Source organism: Protopterus annectens, chromosome 8.part0, assembly GCF_019279795.1.
Source record: "Protopterus annectens isolate FY-2018-M chromosome 8.part0, PAN1.0, whole genome shotgun sequence".
In the NCBI taxonomy this organism is placed as follows: Eukaryota; Metazoa; Chordata; order Ceratodontiformes; family Protopteridae; genus Protopterus; species Protopterus annectens.
Window position 1 is genome coordinate 1393469474 of NC_056741.1, and position 21057 is coordinate 1393490530.

Genomic DNA, 21057 nt, shown 5'->3' on the forward strand with positions numbered 1-21057 from the left:
GGTGTTCCTGTCAGACTATACATACCACTGTAAATGTCAAAGGCACTGGTAATATTTCTAAAATTACCTATAAGTGAATAATTTTATCAGTTAAGGTTAAGCTAATGGAATTATGGTGTCCCTTGGGGGAGACTTGTTAGAAACATTTCAAGTCATTCACATTTTTAATCTTTCCTTTGAGATTTTCTGTTTTTTATTTGTACAAGGGTATGTATTTGTAACTGGGCTGTATTTTTGGCGGGGTACAGAGATGCTTATTTTCATTTCTTTAACTTTAGATTTCATCAGATAAAATTGGTAAAAATTGAAATAGCAAAATATCGGATTTGCACAATCAAACAACTCTTGAATAATCTTACTATATGAAGTATTTGGTGTACTGTATATTAAAATATCATCTTGATGTGTGAAAATATGGTAGAAAAATTAGCTTCATGATGTAGTCTTGGTAGAGCTCTAATTTGTATTCCACCTTAAGAAATACACACGTTATCAGATTACTTTAAGACTGTGCTTAGTGGAGTTAAACATTTAATATTTTATTGTGACTGAAAAATCTTTTGGCAATTGTGGGTAGAACAGATAAGCGTGTGTCCATCCTTAGTAACCTCTAGGACCAAACCCATAGTTATTAGGACTAGTTGGCAAACCATACTTTTCCCCATGCTTTTAAGAAAGTGCCCTGTCCCATAATGCATTGTGCCACTTTCTATCTCCAGCTCTTCATTGCCTTACAGAGTACTTGGAACAGTAATCTGAACAGCCCCAGACTGCTTTTTTTAGAATTTTTTTTTCACTATAATAAAGGCCATGAAGTAACTTTTATCATTTAACGCCGATTATCTGTATGCATTATTTGGCTCGTCATCATCTTTGACTTGTTTTACTGCTTTTGTTAAAAGAAATTGTCAGATTATTTTCTTTAACTGCTCGAGCCTTTGGCCATTGATAATGTATTGTTATTTTCTGGTAGCCATTTCTTGTGGTGCGCTATAGTTAGTGTCTAAACATACGTTGAGTTATACTTTTAATTGCATTACTTCAGTAGCCATTACCATTTTCAAAGAAAAAATACATTTTGTTTGCTACTTGAGCTGCTAGAGTTTACAGTGTTTTGTAGAGTTGTTTTTGGTTTCACTTCCTTTTTGTCATTTCACTGAGAAACTTACTGAATTGGCATTTGGGTAGCTGGTCTTATTTTAAAGACTCACTAAGTGACCATCATCTATCTTCATAATGAGGCCGTATGTCAGCTCCCCCCACCCCACCCAGCACAACTTTTATCCACAGCTTAGCCACGTTTAATTGAGCTGCTTTCAGGGCTACTGTGAGTCAAATCAACTGCAAATCCACAAGAATAGGTCACCAGCCACATTAACAGTGTAGACCACTTGTTAGCAAAGCAAATAAAATGTAAATAAGTACAAAAAAAAAAGGAATATTCTAAACACCAAAACAGTCCTAGACTTTTCTGCGTCACCATTAACGAGCTTCTTAAACCGGGCAAAATCCCTCAGCCAAACCCACTGCCTAATCAGCCAGAAAGGGAAATTGCTGCAGGTTTAAACTCATACTTCATTAATGCAACTAGCTCACTACTAAGTACCCCTCTTGCCTTAACTCACGTCTTCTAACTTCAAAATAACATAATTTATTTCCTAACTACTACTAATACTCATCTCAGCAGTAATCAGCTAGTCTTGTCAACTTCCCCTATCAATCAAAAACCTTCAGCATAGTCTCAGTCAGTAAAATACTACACACCTTAGAAGGCCTGAACATTTCCCACCAAACTCCTGCGTTTCCAAGTTAACCAGGTTAGAGAGCTCAAGTGGTCAAATGGAAATCCACTGACTCAGCATTCCTTCCTGTAGACACGAGTCCCACAAAGATCAAAATTAGGACGACTTCTCTTCAACATATTCATAAACAAACTCCACACAGTAGCAGGTCCATTTGAAATAATTCAGTATGCTGACAAAGCCACTCTTGTATGCACAAGCCCCATCCTGTACATGAGCTGCAAAAACTTGTTCAAGATGGACGCATTTCAGTCGAAAACTGGCTTCTAGCCCTCAGCGTAGTACTATCCCTCCCTACAAAAAAAAAACTGAAGTTATGGTCTTCCATTCCAAGAAAACCAGGGCTCCTACATGTGGTATAATTTCATCTCAAAATGTAAAAAAAATAGATGCCATCTCACCAGCATGACAGGGAACACAACTGACAGTCATCTGAAATATGACATGCACATCCAACACACCATCAAAAAGACTTGTTAGAAACTTGACTGCTTATACAGAGTTGAAAAATTAGTAACAGACTGTAGCTGTAAAGACACTGCAGCTGCTTATCTCCTCCTCTCTCTAATGTATTATGCTCCCCCATTTGCTAATGTCCAAACAGTTCAACTAAACAAACTCGCCCAATGCTGTAACAAAGTCGCCAGGTTAGCCACTGCTCTTCTGTAAAGAACCCAATGCTGTGCAGCCTTATACAGGCTACAGTAGTTAAAACTTCCAAATCTCATCAAAATACTTGCAATTAAGTGTCTCACTCTCAACTGTACCAGTACAGAAAATATCCATCTGTAGCTACCTTAATGCAACAGTACACATTTCACAGACACTTGCAGTCATGAGGAAAAAGTGCTGGCATTTTTTTAAAAATGCACAACTTGTTTGACAAGTCCTTCTGCCCTCTTGCAAGTATCACCAGTATGGAACAGCACACCCATATCAAATCCAAAGCAAACTTCTTCAAGGAGCTTTCCTCTCGCTACATCATGAATGACTGTGTAATTGTCCCCACCATCTGACTGAAACACACAATCTAAGCCTTCCTCTCTCATCATTTATGTCTCTGTTCATACACTTTGCCATATAGCTTCCAATTTTTAAAGTTGTATTTACTAATAAATATTTCTTCCTAATTGTCCCACGATGTATTGTTAAAGTTGTAATTGTATATTTGTGTTTGTGAAAACTGTGCATATCTCATATGACATCCTGCATTCCCATGTACATAGTATATATGGCAGTGTTGTGTTTATCTACTTATTAATGTTAACATATGGATTTGTAAAACTACAAATTTTTTAAAAACTTACTTACAAATGGAGCTTTTCCCCCTTGGCCTCTGCTGAAAAAGGGTCTTGTATGTTTAAGTCAGATCATTTAGATTAACATATATCAGTTAATAATGAAGCATGGAGTTTTACATATGTGTCACTGGAGAGAAGATTGCCTCACAGAGATACTTGTTTGGTGCATCATTTGCTTGGAGAAAAGCCATACTTGTACCAAGTGTTCTATCTCTGCAGAATGTCCTTCTTCCATATGGCATTGTTGAAAGGAAAAACTGCAACTTTACCTTTAAAACAAGTCCTTGTTATCTCAGTCTCCAGAGTCAAACGTGTTGTCTGATCGTTTTACCTTGAGACCATCTCATCTTTTGGTCTTGAACTTGAATAAAGACTTAACTACTAACAGCATTAAAAAGAAGCCCATGTTCCTAAAGCTCCTGTGTCTCTCCTCTCTGATATTTGAGGGGATTTTAAAAAGCATGGAGCCTGCTGTGATGTTTTCCATTAAGTCATTGAGAAGTCTGCATCTTAATTTAATGGCATACTATAATCCCCAACATTTTCTTTTGGGTTGATTGGATACCTGATAAACAGGTTGCTGCTATATTGGTTTCCAAGTTCTGAATTCCAAGACCTTTGAGAATGAGTCAAGGCTCCATCACAGTAATGTTTGATTCACTTATGAAAGGCTTGTGAAGGCCTTTAATCCATCTCACAGATATTTTTTTTATGGGTGCCTATTCCCTTTCCTATTTAAGTGCAGGAAAGAGAGTTGGTCTCCATCTCCCAACACATGGTAATAAGGTATTCCTCATCAATTCCCCCATTTCTGGCACCAGCCCCAAAGAGGTTGCCATTGACTGGCACATTATTAATGTTGGTGCTTTATCCTCTGATTGCCAAGCTATCAACATATTTTTTGGGGTTAATGGCCTCTGTTTCAGTGTTGTTTAAAGCTTCACAGCACGTTTTGTATCAGTGATGGCGTTCTTGACCTTGAGAGTGACTTTGAGGTTGATTCTTCGGCTTTGGCCATCAGCACTGATTAGTGTCCCTCTTTTTGTCATATCTGTGTCTTTGGCCTTGATGCCCAAGAATCTGACTTAGTTTGCTTCTGGACCAATGCAGTTGGTGTAAGTCTAGATTCTGAATCAGCAGCCTTCATTGTTGCAGTTTTCCCCCAGGCTGTACCTATGTATTAGTGGCAGCATGTTTTAAACATCTTTATTAAATAATTTAAGACCTAGGCAAACATACATTAACAGAAAAGATAACAAACCATATTAACATGTTTTCTATTTACATACATTATACATCGCATATCTTTTCTTTTCTTGTAACTATCATCCGTCCGACATTACATAAATTGCTGAATTCCTGTCTTCCCTTAAACCTCACTCCTTGTCGTGAACATTATTCTCCATACCATCATTTCTATTTTATTTCTATTCTATGTAATTTCCTCCTTCACTTTTCTGAAGATCCATCTTCCAGTTCTTTTATAATATTCAGTACTTCAGTTGGTTTAAATGTTGATTTCCATTTTCTAGTAATTGCTTTTTTGCAACCAGCAAAATTAAACTTAATAAGGCCTTACCATGTCTAGGCAATTCAGATCCTGTGTCCCAGCAATAAGGCCTTACCATGTCTAGGCAATTCAGATCCTGTGTCCCAGCACAAAAAAATAATAATTTTTTTTTTTAGTTACAGCCATTTGTTCACCCAGTATTTCTTATAGAATACTCTGTAGAGAAATAAAAAAAAAAAAACTTCAAGCTCGTTAACACTCTTAACATGGGATCTGAAGTAGTTTACTTCATTTGCTCTTCAACCTGTGGGTCCTCTGATCCGACAGCTGCATCTTCCAGCTATGGCTCCGAGCACCAAGCACCTCCCCTTACCCATAATGCCTCCCTGTCTCCCTTCAGATTTCGTTTGCCGCTTTAGGGTACGCAGCGTGGTCCGAGCTCCAGTGTTTTCTTCAGTGTTTGTCAGGTTGTATTTTTCTCTGTTTATCAGCTCTTTTCTCGTCTTTTTTTTATCTTCAACCTATCCCCTCCCTGGGGTTATAGAAAAAAAAAAGTAGTAGGTTTTCTCTTTCCTCTTTGTTGCTTTCTGTGTGTGTAAGTTAGTGAACCAGCTGACGGGATGGCTGAGGCCTCGAAGCCTGGGTTCAGAAAATGCACAGAGTGTGGCCATAAACTTTCACTGGCGGATGGCCACACTCTTGTGCATAGTTTGCTTGGGGGTTGCTCACCTCCAGTCCCCGTGTCCTGTTTGCGCTGGGTTTAACCCTACAGTACTTAAGGACAGGCGGGACAAATTGATCCTCAAGGGCTTGATGCCCTCTTCTGCTGGGACTGCGTTCCCTTCTTTCCCGGCAGGGAAAGCAGCGGCTGCTGCTGCTTCCTCTTCCTCCCCAGCCTCTGGGACTCGCACTCCTACTAAGAGACCCGGGGAGGGGGATAAACCTAAGAAGGACCGACCTCGCAAGTGTTCCCCCGACCACTTGTCTCAGGCCGGTCCACTGCTGAAGGTAAAGCCTGTTTCCAGGCCTGTTTCCCCTCGTCTCGGGTCCTCTAGGTTTTCACTTGAGCCTGAAGTTAGTCAGCGGGTCACTGTCTAGGTCTCCCCCACACCACCGGCATTCCCGGCCAGCTTCGGCAGCATCCTCTCGCTCCACCCGGAGCCTTTTGGAAGCGGAGATGGACAAAATGGTGTGGAGGTTCATCTGCACTCAAATTCAGTTGGGGGTCTTACCAGGGCCGACTCCCTCAGGAGCAGGGTCCTTTCAGCCCATGTTCCATCCTATTAATCCTCCTCCGATCCGACCTTCAGTTTCAGAGTCATTGGATCTGAGGACGCTCTGAGTCGAGGAATCAGCTCCGATGGTACCCTGTACCTCGATGCCGGCTGTCTTGAGTGTGTCAGATTGGATCTGAGCTCTAGGAGCCGGAGCCTCTGGGTCAGATCCGAGGGGGTGTTTTCTGCTCCGAGTCAGTCTGAGAAGAGCATACCTCTTGGCATCCTAGCTCCAGTAGGCACTGCTCTGACTCCCCTGTCGTGTCAAGGGGGAGCGGCTTCTGCCTTTTCTGTCCAGGAGGCCCGTTCCTCCCCCCTCTGCATTCGATGTGATAGGCAGGATTGAGGCATCAGACTATCCCATCCTCAGAATCCACCCAGAACCTCCCCGGTTTTGTCTGTGGTCCCGACCATTTTGCCCTCTCAGGGGCAGCTCATAGGTGTAGTGCCCCAGGCAGTTCCGCTCTTGGAGCAACCTGTTTGTGAGGCCTCCCCAGATAGTCCCCCTGAGGAGGTCCCCCGCAAGCATACGTGCAAGAGGAGGCACTTGGACTCTCCCCCAGAGTCCCTTACTGAGGACACGGACCTGGATGAAGGGGAAGGTTCCCCAAGGTCACCCCCCAAGGATGTTTCCTTTGGAGACATTATGAAGATCCTTTGCCAGAGGGGGGGGTGGTCTGCCCCCAAACCGACCTTCGAGTCCGTGTTTCTGGAGGCATTCGGCTTGGGCCCATCTACCTCTTGGGTGTCCTCTCTGGCCGATCTACTTGTGGAGTTAATAATATGTAGGGCTTGGAAGGAGCCGGACACTGTAGAGCCAATACCAAAGCATCTGGACAAGGTTTTAAGTCCCCCTGCAGACGAGCTGCATTGACACAAGGGGTCCCCTGTAGATGCTGTGATGGTGGCGGTGGCCACCAAAAAAGGAGCTCACACAGGAGAGCTTCACAGTCCATCCTCCTGTCCTAGAGTCGAGGGCATTGGATCGTTTTTGGGAAGCGAGCTTATGCTTCAGTGACCTTCTCTGTGAGGGCGCTGAACTATTTGGCACATGTTATCCGACTCGAGAGATCTAGTCAAAGAAATCACGGAGTCTACCCCAGGGTCCATGTTGACAGACAACAGGAAGACGTTCACTGCACGAATGGCCACCCTTAAAACTGTACCGAATATGTCCATGTGTTTGCTCTCCCACGCCACGGAGGGAGCCACACTGGCGGTAGGGATAGGCGTTGCCGTCAGGCGTCATACCTGGCTGCATTCATGTCAATTCTCAGAGCCCTTCAAGGCGTCGTCGTTTACCAACGCCTCTTACAATGGTTCTCTTTTTGGGAAGACAGTAAGAGAGACCTTGGTCCAGAGCGAGAAGGACGGGAAGACACTGCCGTCAGGATCCGCTGCTCTCCGCTTCAAAGGTCCTTTTCCAGGAACCAGCGAGGCCAGAAGATGTGTTTCTGCAAGTGTCAGGTGTTTTCCCAGGACGCTCAGTACTTGCCATCCCCCAGAGGCAGAGGGGTATTTGACCGACTCCGCCCTAGAGGCAGAGGGAGTCCTAAGAACTTTGGGTCCCGAGAACCTTTCTTGGACAAACCTTGGGCAGCACCTCCTGAGGGGGTTGCTCAGCTGTCCATCTCTGGAGGCAGTTGGGGGCTGTTTGTCGCTACACCCACTAGCTTGGGAGCCCATCACAACAGATCAGTGGGTGTTGCGAATCATATCCAGCATTTATTTCGTTCCGTTCAAAGAACTTCCCCATCCAACAAAGCCCCCCCCGCCCCCCCCCCCGGACGTTCCACCCACGCAGTGGGAGGAAGCAGCAGTGCAAATAGAATCACTCTATGAAAGCAAGTCATCCAACCGGTCTCCCCAGACCAATCCAGATCCGAGGTTATTCCAGGTTCATTTTAGCCAAGATGGGGGACTGCAGACCAATACTGGATCTGTCTCAGTTGAACCTGTCTGTAACCAAGACAAAATTCCAGCTGGTCATGATTCAGTCTTTTCTCCCCTATCTGCAGACCAGAGACTGGATGTGCTCGATCGATCTCCAGGATGCTTACTACCACATCAAGATGGACAGGTACTCCTGGAGGTTCCTTCACTTCCAGCTGGGAGCCCATCATTACCAATTTCGAGCCCTTCCCTTTGGTCTCACCACAGCCCCCCCCCCCAGATGTTCAGCAAAGTAATGGCGGTAGTAGCAGCTCACCTGAGACTTCAGGGCATTCAAGTCTTTCTGTACCTGGACGATTGGGCTCTTTACTGTCCCTTCAGAGCATCTACTTTGTCAAGCCAGGGACTCCTTTCTTCGGCTAGCCAACAAGTTATGCATCACAATCAATATGAACAAGTCTGCCTTATTCCCGGTTCAGGTGTTGGACTTCATCGGGGCACGGCTGGATACAATACAAACGAGAGTGTTCCTCATGTCAGACAGGTTACATGTCCTACACATTCTTCAGACTCAATCTGCATCAGCCGAAGCATTGTTGAGGGCATTAGGTTGTATGGCGGCCACAGCCACTCTTTGTCCTATGGCACGTCTCCATATGAGAGTACTGCAGTGGACACTGGCGGTTCAGTGGTCTGTATTAGACCTCCCTTTGTCCTTTCCAGTGAGAATCTCGAAAGCATTCAGTCTCCGGATCTCTCCAAGGGATGCTCGTTTCAACCTGCTTTGCCCAAGACCATGGTGACCACGGATGCCTCCCTACTGGTGTGGGGGGGGAGGCATTGTTCGGGAAGGACAGTCCAAGGCACGTGGTCCCCTTCCAAGACCTATCTGCATATCCGTATTCTAGAGATGAGAGCGGTTCGTCTTGCATTGCAGACCCTTCGTGCTCATCTTCCTCTAGGAACAATTGCAATTCAGACGGACAATATGTCAATGGTCTGGTATATCGACAAACAGGGGGAACCAGATCTTATCCCTTGTGTCGAGAAGCTGTGAGAGTGTGGGAATGGGCAATTTCCACTGGCCGTTTTCTGGTGGCAGCACACATTCCGGAATGGCCCACCATTCTAGCGGACAGGCTCAGCAGATCTATCCTGAGGCCTTACGAGTGGTCTCTGAATCCTTCAGTAGTGGAACAGACCTTCCGAGAGTGGGGTCATCCTTGCTGCGATCTCTTTGCATCTCCTTCCAACGTGAAGTGCAGCGAGTTTTAGCATAATTGGTCATTAAGCCCAGGTGGAAATAAAGCTCCTAACGTAATACTCCATTTACGTTCCTTAAAATTAAGAATATCGTGCCATCCTGATTTGTCCATACATCTACATGTGGGTAGTTGTAGGGACAAATCAGGATGGCACGATATTCTTAATTTTAAGGAACGTAAATGGATTATTACGTTAGGAGCTTTATTTCCACCTGGGCTTAATGATCAATTGTAAATGCACCAATGAACTGCTTTATGTACCATATATATATATATATATATATATATATATATATATATATATATATATATATATATATATGAGTGTATTTTGGGTTGCTCATTTTTACTCACTGAAGAAGGCTATTACAGCCGAAACCGGTTTGGGGCAGGTAGTTGGGTTTATTTTCCTCTACGTATGTGATTAATTCTGTGGGTTTCCACCTTTACTGCTGGCTTTTACTTTTGTTTGGTTTCCCTTACTCAGGTCTCATCTAGTTGTTCCCCCATGGACTCTGGATCCAGTTCCGGATCTTATCTCGCACCCTTCGGGGATTTCTCACCCAGATCTGGACAGTCTGAAGCTCACGGCTTGGCTGCTTCGGTTCCCATGATTGTTAGGACTCCCGGGTTTGTCATCCCCTGTTAAGTCCATCCTGGTAGCGACTCACAAATCTTTTACCAGGAAAGTCTATCGCAGTAAATGGAAATGTTTTTCTATATGGGCCACTCAGAGGTCCTTGGATCCTTTTACGGCACCTCTGTCGGCAGTTCTAGATTTTCTGGCTAGCATTTTTCAACAGGGCATCAGTTCTTCTACGGTTAAGGTTCAGCTGGCAGCCATATCTAATTTTCATGAGGGGATTAATATGTCTCCTTTGGCTTCCTCTAAACTGTGCAAGACCTTTTTTAAAGGTGCTTTTCTTCTTAGACCCTCCGTAAAGGATCCCTTCTCTCCGTGGGACCTTACCCTTGTTGTTGCAGGCGTTCGTTTCTTCCCCTTTTGAACCTGCAGCTTTAGTAGATTTGCAATTTTTGAAATGGAAAACTGCTTTTTTGGTCACCATTACCTCCGCCAAAAGAGTGTCGGAGCTTCAGGCCCTTTCAATCAAAGTGCCCTATATGATTTTTCATAAAGACCGGGTGTCGCTTCACACTAACCCTTCCTTTCTTCACAAGGCAGCTTTGGAAGCCAATATTAACCAGACTGTAAACTTGCCAGTCTTTTTCCTAACTACCAAAACAAGGGAGAATATAAATTGCATTTACTGGATGTACATAGACAGTTGAGGTTTTACCTTCACAGGACCAAACCTTTCTGCAAGTCTGACCAACTTTTTGTGTCTTATGCCAATCCCTTCTTTGGTAAACAGTCTCAGAAGTGACAGTTGCTCGCTGGATTTCATAATGCATTGGCAGAACTTACTCGGAGAAGAGTCTGCCTCTACTAGGAAAAGTGAAGGCTCATTTGACCCAGTCTGTGGCTACATTAGCGGCCTTTTGGTCTAGAGTATCTTTGGATGACATTTGTTCAGCTGCCACTTGGGCCTCATCTCCTATCTGTATCTTGCATTACAAATTAGACATTGTCTCTAGGAGTAGAGCATCCTTTGGCTCTGCGGTGCTCCGGAACATCATTCCATGAGGGCCACCCAAGAATTAGGTAGCTGGGGACTCTGTCCCACAGGCTGAAGAGCAAATGAAATAAACTACTTCAGATAAAGAAGTTGTATACTCTCCATAATGTTCCATCTGAGTAGTTCTGCTTCATTTGTCTTCAACTGTCCTTCCCCCTGACCTTATCTTCAGGATATGATAAGTTTTCAGATTGTTACTGTTGGGAACCTTGACTTTGCGTAGGCTAAGGTTGTATCTGTTGGTTAATTTGATAGACAAGGTGTTATTGGGTTGGGTGTTTGTTTCTTGTTAGGCAGCAAACTCTATCTGAAGGGAGGCATTATGGGTCAGGGGAGGTGCTTGGAGCCATAGCTGGAAAATGCGGCCATGTCGGATCCGAGGACCCACAGGTTGAAGACAAATGAAGTAGAACTATTCAGATGGAATGTTATGGTGAGTACATAACTTCTTTTTTCTGGTTACCTCTTTGTTCCCCACTATGCCGCCAACATTTGCTGTCTACTGAGGAAAAATTATTTGAAGTCTGCTTGGTGTATAACAAGACCTGTGCAAACACTTCAAGCAAAAATCTTAAATCTTCTGGACCGTGTTGCATACTTGGGAGCCATACATGCGTCTTCCCATTGTTCTCTTTGTTAATTGCTTTTCCAGTCTCTCTTCCAATGTTTTCTAACCTCTGATTCTTACATTTATGATACAGTGTTTTATATGCCCTACTAATTATCCCTATTTTAACAGCAGCTTCTGTTCTAAATTCAACTTAAAGCTCTACAAGTGCATGTCCTTTCACTTAAGGTTCCCCTATCTCTCTCTCTTTGCCTATACTTGGATATCAGTCCCTGGTAGAGAAAGCAGTCTGTAGCCTGCAATCCAAATGTTGTATTAGCCACATCCCACGCTCATCTTTCCCTCTCCTATTTGCTTCTAATACCTTAATTCCTTTTCCAGTTTTCTCCAATAAATTCCAGTCCCCTCTTACGTATTCTCTGTACCCCTAATTGTGGTCATCCTTATTGGCAAAATCTCCTTTCTCCATTCTCACATTGTCTTAATTCTTGGAATACTTTCTGCCACTTTAATAACCATATAGACCATCATATTCATATTCTCTTTAAGATTCTGCATCCAAAAATCAGTGTCTGTTTCTTGAACTTTCCCCACTTCATCTTCCCTTTCCATTTTAAATTATAACCTTCTGCTTACATTATTTAAATGAGCCTTAACTGTGTAGCTCTAAAATATCACTTCAAATCAGATAATTCTGTATCATTGTGCTCTATTGGAAAGATGAATTTATCCCACTCTTGCCCTATTCCCCTGCCAGATAAATTCCTTCAACTCTTTATTAATTATTGTCCATAGCTTCATGTTTGGTTGATTTAAAAAAAAAAAAAAAAAAAAAAAAAAAAACACGATATACCTTGACTGGTATAGCATACTGTCCATATCCATAAACGAGCTTCCAATTTCTCAGTTTTTGCATTATCATTTGTTTAGTCTCTTCCCACATATCCTTAGCTGCCATAACAGAAGCCTTTTCCATACTCCTAAACACTTCATCTTATGCCCCCATAAATAAAGATGTTGCTAAAGCAGTTAATGTGTGTACATAATTTACGGCTATAGCCTTTATTTTATCTTCATTTATTTTATATCCTGAAAAGACTTCTGTCTCAACATATTCCACAACACTGATATATCCTTTGCTGGATTTATGGGGTACAAAATATCTGCAAATAAAGCCATCTTTTCTTGATTGCCATCCCAGTTAAGTGCTTGCATTTTATTTCACTTGATAGCAATAACTTTTGAAGATATTTCTATCTTCCCTAATAACGCTTGAATAATTTCCACTACCAGTTCTTCAAATTCCCCTCTTAAGGTAGGTGGGAAAATAGTAGTGTGTCATTTTTACTTCATTACCCTGCATTTGTATCTTTTTTTTTTTTTTTTTTTTTTTTTTTTTTAAGTTAGTGCATGATCTGAAATAGTGATTGAAACTTTGTCCAAAGTGCCTATGAAAGGAAAAACTCGTCGTTTAGGTTTTATTGTCGCAATCCAACATTAACGCTCCTTCCAAACATACGTTTTCGTCCACCCTGGACTTCATCAGATAACTGTCTTTCACCCATTAATACATTTATATACCTTTATTCAATTAATTCATTAAAACCAAACCAATGAAATAACCCAATTACTTTCAAATTCATCAAATCAAATTCATTATAATAACTCATGAATATTCATTAGTTAAACCAGGTATGTATTAAAAACATTTTATGATGTTGATTGATTGTTTGCCTACCTAGAATTCTTAAAAACCAAGCTTATTACCTATTAATTAAACAAAAAAATGTTTAAAAATCCTATAAATAAAGTTCAATTGTTTCTCTTTTGAATAAATACTTAAAAATTCATATTAAAAACATTCATATTATAAACATTCACATTGAGATACTGTTTATTTCTTTAAAGTCTTGCCCCCTCTAGTGTCTCTTTGTTGCTATTACAATTAAATTTTATTTGATTTTATTTTCAACAAGGACACTATAGACAGGTAGTCATTTAATCCTGGTTCCTTTCCTGCTTCCAAGCTAACCTGCCACCATAGTTCTTTACTTTCAAGAACCTCTTCCCAGGGGCCCCCTCTATTATCTATCTTAATTTGTTCCAACACTAAAAATTGAAAACTATACCCATTACAGGCTTCACTATGTTTATAAAGTGCATTAGTTTCCTTCCCCTTATTAATATCATAAATATGCTCGTAGATTCTTTTTTTGGGTTTTCTTTCCGTCTTACCTACGTAGAAAGATTGGCACTTCCCACACACTACTAAATACACTACTCTACTTGAATCACAGTTATAAAACCCTTTACTCTTAATATTTCTTTTTCTACTACAAATGTTAACCTCATTTGTATTCATAATGTACGGACATTGAGGACATTTCCCTCAATTGAACATAGTGAAGCCTGTAATGGGTATAGTTTTAAATTTTTAGTGTTGGAACAAATTAAGATAGATAATAGAGGGGGCCCCTGGGAAGAGGTTCTTGAAAGTAAAGAACTATGGTGGCAGGTTAGCTTGGAAGCAGGAAAGGAACCAGGATTAAATGACTACCTGTCTATAGTGTCCTTGTTGAAAATAAAATCAAATAAAATTTAATTGTAATAGCAACAAAGAGACACTAGAGGGGGCAAGACTTTAAAGAAATAAACAGTATCTCAATGTGAATGTTTATAATATGAATGTTTTTAATATGAATTTTTAAGTATTTATTCAAAAGAGAAACAATTGAACTTTATTTGTAGGATTTTTAAACATTTTTTTGTTTAATAGGTAATAAGCTTGGTTTTTAAGAATTCTAGGTAGGCAAACAATCAATCAACATCATAAAATGTTTTTAATACATACTTGGTATAACTAATGAATATTCATGAGTTATTATAATGAATTTGATTTGATGAATTTGAAAGTAATTGGGTTATTTCATTGGTTTGGTTTTAATGAATTAATTGAATAAAGGTATATAAATGTATTAATGGGTGAAAGACAGTTATCTGATGAAGTCCAGGGTGGACGAAAACGTATGTTTGGAAGGAGCGTTAATGTTGGATTGTGACAATAAAACAGTTTTTATAACCTAAACGACGAGTTTTTCCTTTCGTAGGCACTTTGGACTTGGTTTCTTGGTAATTTAAGTGCCTAATACACACTTTTTGGGTGATTGAAACTTTGTCATATGCACGTGTTCCTGTGAAATAGAATTTCTCTCTAGTCTAGCCAGTTATTGTACCTTAGGGAATAGTGTGTAAATTCTCTGAGTTCCTAATACCGAATTCACATTTTCCATACCAAATATTTTCATAAATTTCTTAAGAAATTAACCCTGTCTTGTTATATTTTCCCTTCTGGTTCCCTCGATGCTTCCTCACTATTGCAAGTCAAGTTCCAGTCCCCACCTGTAAGTAATATTCCCTGTTGAAAGTCTACTATATTATTTCTCCAAAATATTCTTAAGCTCCATGATAGCAGTTTTGGGTGTAATATAAATGCATGCCAGCATAATCCTACTCCCATACCAGTAGCCACTTACTACCACAAATCTACCACTATTCACTTTTTTTCTGTTCTGTCACTGTTAGTATAATTATACTCCTCTTCCTTTGTCCCTGATATGCCCCTGAATATCACCTAGAAATCTTTTCTTTGTCAAATTACTATGATTACTTCTTTCCAGATGTGTATTTTGTTTGCACTCTACATGTCTTAATAAAATTTAATACTCCTTTCCTTTTTGTTTATACCTGTAATGGCATTCGTTTTCTAAGATAAAAAGAAAGTATAGCCATTATGATAAAAAGCTGTTTTTCCACCTATTGTACGTCAGTTTCATGTGTATTTCCAGCTTTGGTGTTGCATGTGCACACTAATGTTTGGCAGACTGATCATCCATACAATTTTCTTCTCACCTACATTTGAAACGGTCACATTTTTCAAGACTGTGTTTTAATGAAAATCCTAAAAAAACTAAATACTTGTTCAAAACACCTCCACCCCTATAACTTAGAACAAACACGCAAAGCTTTGTACATATTCAAAAATGAAGTTTAAGCCTCCAGATAGGAATAATTTCCCCAAATCAACAGCTGCACCGACAGGCATTATTTAACCTAAAATCAAGGTTACCCATGGTAAAGCACATACTACATCCTGTGTTTTCAGTCGCTCTGATTGCTGTCTGCTATTTTCTTATCCTGCTCCCCTCCCCAGATGTGAAAAGCAGCTTGTATGCTTGCAGAAAATGTTAATATTAGCCCTGAGAAAAAGTGCACTGGCTATCTTTAAATAAAACTAAATTGTATGCTGTTCTATTAAATGCATTAAAGTAGTAAGGCTGCTAGAGAAGTTACTATCTCTTAGTCACTTCCCATAATTTCAATGAACTACTTGCCATTGTACCTTTAAATTTTGCATTTCCCTCAGGAAAGAATGTTGAGAATGCATTGCTTGCACCTGCAGAGACCGCTCCTGTCTATGTAAATGTAGTCAGCAATGAATCTTTGTAAATTTTACCCTGAACAGAATGTACAGCTGTCTTAGCAGCAGACTTCTCGACTCCACTGATCATTTGCTAGTGGAAAAGAAAACAAGCTAATATCTTCGCAGATGTAAGAAGCTTGGTATTTTTCATGGTGTTCATCATTTTGTCATATTTTTCAAGCCTACTTGCTTACAAAAAAATTATAGTTTAAGCCGAGGGCATTAATATAGACATTCACCCTTGTAAAAAAATAAGGCAAAATATTTTGATTCTACATACGATCAGTGCACTTCTACACCCCGCATCCACTACAGCAGCCCAAGATCACAACATATTAACACTAAACTTGCTTTTGTACATCATTTCTTCTCGTACTGTAAAGGCTATAGTTCATAAAACTAAAGTACTTGTTTACTTAAATATCTTTAACATGTACAACACTCACTGAAGAGACTGCCCCCACATTTAAAATGCCACTGACTACTCTGCTTTAGTATATATAACATGCAGTTTATATCATATAATGTTTTATACAAATACTAATGAAACCAAAAATTGCTTCACTTAGTTACGTTTTCCTTTTTAGTGTCTTTCTAAACATTAATTGCATAATGTAGGGTATATGTGTTTCAGTCCACCTGCAGAATTAACAGTCAACAAAAGTCCAGTTTTTCTCAACCACTTTTTTTTGCAAAGCTACATTTCACAGACATGACTGATTTATAATCTCCATTTATTCATTACTTTTAGTGTTGCTAGTCTTCTTTCTGTTCATCTCCATCCCCAAACACCAGATTCTGCTATAAGTTCAAGATACTCTTGATTCTTCTAGTTAGCCTTTTTTTGTTTGTTTGTTTTTTGGTTTCTCAAGCATTTCCCTCTGGAACATTGGAAAATGTGTCACTGGCAAATTTTTCTCTAAGTTTTATTGTCAGAAGAATGAGATGGAGATTCCCCTTTTGTTTGCTGGCTCACTTTTTGTTGGATAAACTTTATTTCCTTAACCTGTAAACATGTATTTGATCCTCCAGAAAAAAAAATATTCTGAAGACAGCTGGATAGAGTAACTTGAATATCGCACCTGCCTCTTGACATTCCTTGATTGCTGGGATAAATGTGCTTCTTTTCTGCCTGGCATACAGTTCTAGTTTTTAATACTTTTCCCTTGTGCTGTAGTTCTGTCAGGATCATGAATCTTTACTAGTGCAGGTTTTCACTGCTTTCTCATGGCCAGGTTTAGAGCGTACATTCTATGTGCTCTTTCAATTAAGAAATCCTGCTGAATACCAGTCCAATTACTTATTTGTGCTTTCATAAAATTAATACAGTGTTCCTTTCAGTTTCTCTGGTAGAGTAGAAAATCTTTTTTTACTCTGTGCACTGTCTTCTAATGCTACCATTTTTTTTTGAAATGGCTCTTCTTGAGAACTATGACTCAGCCAGTCTTTTCTTCATTTCAGCATCTGACTTTTGTAGTTTTATCTGCTCATCTGAATAGTTAAAGCTTCTATTTTTCCAGCCTTTTTTATTAGAGTTGATACACTCCTTCATTGTTTCATTTATTTTAATCATCTCTGAGTACATTTGATTTATTTTTCGTCTAAATTTCTGGAAGGCATCTCTTGAACTACATTTTGCTGAAGAACTGCAGGATTCTTCACAGCCATTGTTTTCACTTTACATTTTCTGGTTCTCTAAAAGTTCTTCTTTGCTGGCATTCAGGCAGTGTATTTACTAGCCCGTAGCTGAATTTTACTCAAGCTAACACTGTTACTGGATCTCATTTCTCTGTTTCTTTTATCCACATTAGAAGAGCTGATATTAAGCTGTTGATCAGTGTGCAGCCATCTTGGAAGAGTCGTATCACTGCCAGCATTATCCACTCTAGACGCACCTGCATTAAAGTAGTGGGACCCACAGGCAGTTCTCTGGGACTGGTTGGCTGAAATCTTTCTAAAGCATCATGAGTCCATTTCATTATGTATAGGAAAATTATCCTTTGTATCAAATCCTACATATTTATCTCCTCCAAAGGTGCATAGGAAGCCTGTGTAAGAGGACAGAAGCATTTAATTACCTGCCAGGTCTCTCATGTCTGAACTTGGGCGATGAGAACACCAACTCCACTTCATTCATTTCTTATAATCCCAGATTTGAGGACGTCCTGGCAGTAATGCACCAGAGAAAAGAATGTCACACTTACCTAGTGTGCTCCCCACAGAAAAAATTATGATAGGATATCTGGTCTTCTCAGTAGTCATTTTGGGTGGCTCAGTCTTTGAGGTCTTTACTGATACAGACTGAAGGAGCTCAAACATGATAGCCACTTCCCACCAGAAAAGTAGACTGCATACTCTGCCCTCCCAGAAAGTCTTTTCTAGAGATGTGTATAATGAAATGGACTGTGTAATAGCCAGTTGCCTGATGGACCTGTTAAAAAGAACCTGCCATCCCATTCAGCAGTGGTATCTACGACAATAAGCCTCATTATATGGATTTCTTGTAATGTTTCTGGTGGGTTTGTCAGGGCCACCAGAATTGCAGCTTTCTGGTACAAATGACTTGCATTGACCAACTTAGCCAAGGATGCAGAAGTGGACTGTTATGTATGCTCTGTTCCAGGGAAGAGTTTCAGCCCAGATGTCAAGTTGCTCATGAAGAACATGGAAAAAGAAAGTAAGACTCCTTTATGATTATTGGAGTTAAATTCCAGCCTGTCCAACCTGTATTCGAAATCGTAGGGTTTCCCTTGCTAGATGTGGTTGTGATGTAGTCTGCAGCCTCTAAAACAATAAGCTAACAAGATTGCACACATTCAGGGCAACTTCCAGAGAGGTTATGGGCCCTAAGGCATGGGTTCTTGGCAGTTATATGGCAGAAGACGTCCCCCTTTGAGATGGTCAGCAGTAGCTCTGAGGCTTTACCTTGCAGCTCCCATATGAAGGTATTCAAGATTCATTTCTCTTTTCACCTGCTAACTTGGAGGTCATATCCCAGGACAGGTGAGGAGTGCACTGGTCTCTACTGGTTACAAGGCTTCTTTTTTGGCCCCGGTTCTCCATTTTTCCCTGTCAAGAGAAAGCTGCAAAAATAGAAGTCTTAAATTTGGTAAGGAAAAGAGTCTTCCAGTACGTTCTACTGGTTCCCTAGCTTCTTTTTTTGCCCAGGTTCCCCATCATACCCTGTCAAAAGAAAAGAGCAAAATGAGATGTCTTAAATCTGGTAAAGAAAACAATCATTCAGCAGGTCCTATCAGGTTAGTGAGGGCCTGAATATTGTTTGATTTTTTTTTTTTTTTTTTTTAGTACCAAAAGAAACAAAGGACCTGTGGCCAGTTTTATCTTTAAATAACCTAAGTGCATTTATCCCGAAATAAATTTTCAATATTATCTTATTCCTGTCAGCCTTTCCTTGTCCTGCAGGAGGAGATTGGGTGTGCTGTTTGGACTTCCCAGTACCTAGCAATACATTAGGATTGTGGAGGAGTCCATGAGGTTTCTGTACATCAATTTTAGCCAGTCCTTATCCGTTCCAGACTCTTTCTGGTCTCATCTCTGTCCTCTATTTTCTTTTTTTAAACCATATCCAGGTTTGTGGTTACAGTGCATTTGCTACAAGATTACACTGTCTGACAACTGGCCCCTAGCTGTCTTTTCTGTACAACATGTGTCATTTGAAGGAGTATGTGCTCAGCTTATTCCTATAACTGGGAATATTGTAGTCCTGGCTACAGTCTGCACATCTGCTCATGTTTGTAGGGTGTAGTTTGAATGCAGTCTTATGCTGAGAGCAAGGTTCCCAGTGGAAATAATTCTGACTGTTTAGACCATGTTTTCTTCTGTTCTGGCAACCTCCATAACCACAGCTTACCTTTTTCCTGAAAGTCCCAGGTTTTGAGATGGCAGCCACATTTCTCATTCCTTAATCGAGGTACCATATGGAAGTTATCCATTGGGTCGTTCAAGTCTAATGGTCTCAGAAGGCAAATCCTTTAGAATCTCATATCCGCATTTCTCAGGCCTTTAGAATCTCATATCCGCATTTCTCAGGCCAGTAAGTGTCATTTCACATGGTGGATGGATGCCAACAATTTTGATGGCAATCCCTTTCACTTATCAGCTTTGATCCTGTAGCACCTTACCAGATGCAGATGGTTGTAATACTTATGACCATTTTCTCTGTTCCTTCCAGGGCCAAGGGGACCAGGCACTGCTGGGCTGTGTGAAAGCCTTCTGGGCCATTTGCTCATGCCCAGGAGTTCCCAGTCATTTGCCTGTTCTGGAACAAGACTTGGGTGGTAGGGAATGGGCCAGCTTGCTGGTTGTAGGGAGCAGCCTACCCTTTACCCATTGGGAGCACACCACCCCCCCTCTGTAGCTCTGCTGAGCCTCTTGTTGTAGTCCTCCCATGAGGAAGCATTCCTCCACATGCCAGGTTCCTCTTGACCTACTCATGCGAAGCACTCTACTTAGGCTTTTCTGGCTCTGATTCCACTGGTGTCACCCTATACAGAGAGCCAGGCCACCTCCCTCCCAACATGATGGGTGAACTGGCAGCAGTTCTTTCCTCACATCATTCCTAGCCTGTTCTTACAGGCACCCAAACTGCTAATCCAGCTCTGGTTACTTATGACATGGTTACAGCATTATTTCTGTACAGCAGGGAGCAGCCTCGAGACACTTCAACTTTTATATACCTAAGGCTGAAACTGTTATCAAATTTAAGTAAATGCATACATTTGCCTGTATTTTCTTTCCATCTTATTTTAACCCTTGGGGCTAACTTACTACAATGCATGGATGTTTACCATCAAGATATTATGTAGACTAAGCAAAGTTTCTACTTAAGGACCTCCGGCCTTTTTTCTTTTCCTCCGAATGTATGAGCTGTAAAGTCTGATTGCATAAACTTCTTTTGTTAACATAAGTATGATAAGCCATCACCTCAATTTAAGGGTCATTCTACTAGAGCTTTAACTATTTAGTATACTTTTTTCAGAAATGCAGCCCTTTATGATTGTGCAGTGGGTACACAGTCTTCTCTTAATGCCTTTGCATATCACTGTAAGCTGAATCTCATTTCCAAATCAAGATGATCTTTTTGAGCTACTGTTATCAAGCATATGTTGTTTAGGAGGACCAGCCAGTTAGAAGATCTTGGGACTTTGTCCAATGTGATACTCAAGGTGGACCCACTAGTTACCATAACTGTAGTGCTAAGAGTGGGTGGATTCTCATTAACAACACTGATCACCTAGTGTGTCTTGTCTTGTACTTTTCAGTGCGTCTAACCTCAGAGTTGGAGGGGAGAGTGACACTATACATTA

The 21057-nt window shown here is 40.7% G+C and overlaps 1 protein-coding gene across 2 annotated transcripts in view; it reads left to right on the plus strand.

Moving 5' to 3' along the window:
* Positions 1–21057, plus strand: part of REXO2 (RNA exonuclease 2) — a 313083-nt gene that overhangs the window by 64802 nt on the left and 227224 nt on the right. The window lies entirely within an intron of this gene.